General features: G+C 40.1%; 1 long non-coding RNA gene across 1 annotated transcript; it reads right to left on the bottom strand.

The window, feature by feature from the left end:
* Positions 1 to 73: 73 nt before the first annotated feature.
* LOC122545945 lies at positions 74 to 2108 on the bottom strand. Its single transcript, XR_006310629.1, has 4 exons — positions 1984 to 2108; positions 1844 to 1885; positions 1543 to 1659; positions 74 to 184 (listed from the first exon to the last, which is right to left on the bottom strand). It is a non-coding gene; the product is annotated as an uncharacterized LOC122545945 (long non-coding RNA).
* Positions 2109 to 3919: the final 1811 nt, after the last annotated feature.

Raw genomic sequence — 3919 nt, 5'->3', positions numbered from 1 at the left:
GATCATGGAAGACTGCAAATTAAATGGAAGCTACACTTATCCAGTCATGATTCACTATACAATAGAAAATATATACCTGGTCCATGTTTGTGATCAGTCCTCTTTCCAGGGGGAATATTCTCAATTTCTTCATAAATTCCTTGGTACAAACCAAGGCGTGAGCCTCTGCCACCAAGGTAACGTTCTGTTGAATAAACAATAGACTGGTCAGCATTTGTAGCTGAACACTCGCAGAAACAAGGTGTTTATATCTGAAGAACCAGGAGAGAGAAGAACGAGTTCACACAATGCTGTAGATTAGAATCTTCACACAACGTTAACTGTTCGCTGAAGGGAGAACATCTTGGAAAAACAAGTGAACAGGCCATGATTAATTTCCATGTCACATCAGTTACCGATCCTAGTATGTTAAACAGAAAGAGCGAGATTTTCTTGTTGGTACAAATATGGGTATTTTGTTCTAATTTTGCTGATTCAAATATTTGTTCAAGAAAATTCTCAGCTCGCAATGGTGCATGTGAGTGAAGATGTTGAGTGCAGAAAATGAAACTCTTTAATGCAATGAACAAATGAAAATGTGAATAAACTATATTTTTTTAAAAACTTGATAACATTGAGGAGATGACAAATTAATGCTCAAGATACAGTGGCGCTTACCAAAAAGGTTGATAACTATGTTGTTAGAATTGGACTACTTTCATTAAACAATTGCATAGTTATGACAATTAGGTAAAAACCAAAACGGGACAAGAATGGAATAAGGTGTACCTTGATGACATTGATCGTGATAGACTAAGTGCATAGCATTTATGGCTATATGTAAACGAAAATTAAGAGCACGTGAAAGGGTAGAAAATGATTGTTATTGGTGTTAATTGTCATTGCCAACTAGTGGAAAATGGTTCCCAGGCAAACGCTTTTAAATTACTGTGCAAAGTACAGAAGTATCATTTGCTTAGTCAATGGAAGCCATTTGTTTCCTTCCTGAAAGTTCCCTTAAAAGGACCCTTCATCCTCTCAATGATCTTGGGTTGTGGTAGCAGCACCCAGACACTGAAGAACCATAAATGAACAGTAACTAATGAAGAAATATTTAGAGGCAGTCTGCAAATAACTCAATGAAACGGAGACATATTGTTGCCATCATTGACCTGCTCTGGAATGTCATGTCTATGTTAATTGAAAGATAAGAAAGTGCAGTCTTTATATTTCTTTCCCAATGATAATGACTGTAGCAACGCCACATTACACCTTAATTCAGTTTCTCTCCAAATATATTGAACTACTTGATGCATACTTCACACAGTTAGAATATTCTTTTAACTACTATTTACAGTTTTGATGCAATTATCTGAGTGTTTATTAAAACTAGCGTTTCATTGGGCAAAGTCCCTCGAAATAAACAGAACCCAAGAGGTGACGCACAATCGTGACCATCTCAGTCAAACGGTGGAAAAGTGCAATAAAATTCTACAGCCCCGAGAACATATGCAACAGTGAAAGTGACGCAGTGTTATCTCAGTTGGTAGATATGATGCTTACCTTTCATTTGCAATTTTCTTTGCATGACCACCAGTAATGCGATTAACTCACAGATTAACAAGACTCCCAAAGATGAACAGACGACAACTGGCATGGAAATAGACGGGCTTTCCTGCCCTTAAAGGAGGGAGTACAAATGGGTTTAGCATAGTTAAGGTCTGTCATGGAAAATTGTAAATAATCATCATTAAGGAAACAACGACACTAGCTTCCAAATCGTGAAAATGCCAACAGCATCAATGTCACTTTTCAGGAAAGTAACGCGAACACAAATACTAATAATAATATCAGTCATAAATACCCGCAGGTGGAGGTGAAGGGGAGACGGTCACCAACTCGGATCCTGTGGAACAGAAAGTACGAACAATGATGAAGGGAAATGTAACTTAGGAAATCAAATAGTTGCCCTGATTTTGAACATTAATGGCGCATCAATCTTACCAGAGCACTTTACACTGGCAATTTCCTTGTGGTTACACTTGCTGTTAGCTGGAGCTGCGGAGAGACAGTCCAACAGAGAGATTTCTCTTCCCTTACACTTCACATCATTCTGCCAGATAACATCTTTCTCCTGGGAGAGAGCGGCCTTATCTCGGGCTGATAGAGCGAAGCCACATCCCAGCTCTCTGCAGACAACATTAGCATCAGTTATATCCCAGGAATTGCCACACAACGTTCCCCAGCGTTTATCGCACATGATTTCCACTCTTCCAGAACAGTTGCTGCTTCCTCCATGCAAGTGCACACTGTCTTGCGTATCTGTGGTACAGAACTGATTATTATTGAATGCAGTACAAAGCAGAATCTCCAAGAATTCGCACATAGAGAACGAAGACGCACCTAATTGTTGATGGCAGTAAGTTGAACTGAGGGTCTGCTCCTTTGTCACATTGCTCTCTGTTGGAAGGAGAAAGATGCTCAGTCTATTGGAAATTCATGTTTGAAATGACACCCGAACATTGAGAAGGCTTGTCATGTTACCTGAACAAACTACACCAGCATCTTCCCGGTGTTGACAGTCGTGTTGACCCCACGGATCTGTGTGACATTGCCACAGTGTCGACTCGTGTGACAGACACTCCATCTCATCGAGCCAAATAGTTCCCGTTCCTGCTCCGAATGACTGAGCGTCGTACTCAACATACTGGAACGCACCACAGTGCAGCTGTTTACAAATCACTTAGGCAACGTGTGGATCCAATGTGTCTGAACACACTGTTCCCCAGGTCCCATTGTAGAACACCTCTACTCTTCCCTCACAGCCATGCTTTCCATTCACCAGCCGCAGCTCCTTGTGTTCTGTTCAAACAATAACACATATCCAGATTATTAGATTGTCCATATCGCTGGTGTGCACTGTGATTGCCGTAACGAGCAGGATGCATGATATGAACAAAGGGAATTGCTGGAGAAACTCAACAGAATCTGTGAAGAGAGAAAGCACAGACAAATCTCCAGGTCCAGTAACGCGTATTCTGAATTGAGGAGGCGTCACTGGACATGAAACGTTGTCTCTTTGTCTCGACGGATGCTGCTAGACATATGAGATTTTCCAGAAATTTTCCTTTTTGTTTTAAATTCGCAGCATCCGCGGACCGTTGTGTTCAGTTTTCTTCATGACACATATTGCAATGAAAAAAGGAATGAGCCAAATGTGCATCGTGCATGGAGTTTAGAAGGACTTGACCAAGACACGACTAGAATCTGGCGAACTGTTTGAGAACCCGAAATGGTCGAGAAGCAGAAACTGACAGAAAACAGAAAGCCTGTGTTAAAAGTAAATTGTCCACTTTGCAGAAGTGACGGTCCACTGGAACTGGTTCTGATATCCTGGCTGTTCAATTATATACATATATATAGATATATATGCAATCAATTTTAAGTTTGTATCACCAGGGAAGTTTCAAACTGCTCAGTTGGAAGCAAATTACGGAATATTTTTACTGTTCTGAAAAATCATGAAAACAGCAAGTGCACAGTAATAAATTTTTGTTTTAGATTCGCAGCATCCGCGGATCGTTGTGTTCAGTTTTCTTCATGACACATATTGCAATGAAAAAAGGAGTGAGCCAAATGTGTATCGTGCATGGAGTTTAGAAGGACTTGACCAAGGCACTACTAGAATCTGGCGAACTGTTTGAGAACCCGAAATGGTCGAGAAGCAGAAACTGACAGAAAACAGAAAGCCTGTGTTAAAAGTAAATTGTCCACTTTGCAGAAGTGACGATCCACTGGAACTGGTTCTGATATCATGGCTGTTCAATTATATATATATATATAGATAGATATGCAATCACTTTTAATTTTGTATCACCAGGGAAGTTTCAAACTGCTCAGTTGGAAGCAAATTACGGAATCTTTTTACCGTTCTGAAAAA

Source organism: Chiloscyllium plagiosum, unplaced genomic scaffold, assembly GCF_004010195.1.
Source record: "Chiloscyllium plagiosum isolate BGI_BamShark_2017 unplaced genomic scaffold, ASM401019v2 scaf_43504, whole genome shotgun sequence".
In the NCBI taxonomy this organism is placed as follows: domain Eukaryota; kingdom Metazoa; phylum Chordata; class Chondrichthyes; order Orectolobiformes; family Hemiscylliidae; genus Chiloscyllium; species Chiloscyllium plagiosum.
Note: the sequence above shows the minus strand (reverse complement) of the source record. Positions and strands in the feature narration are given on the sequence as shown.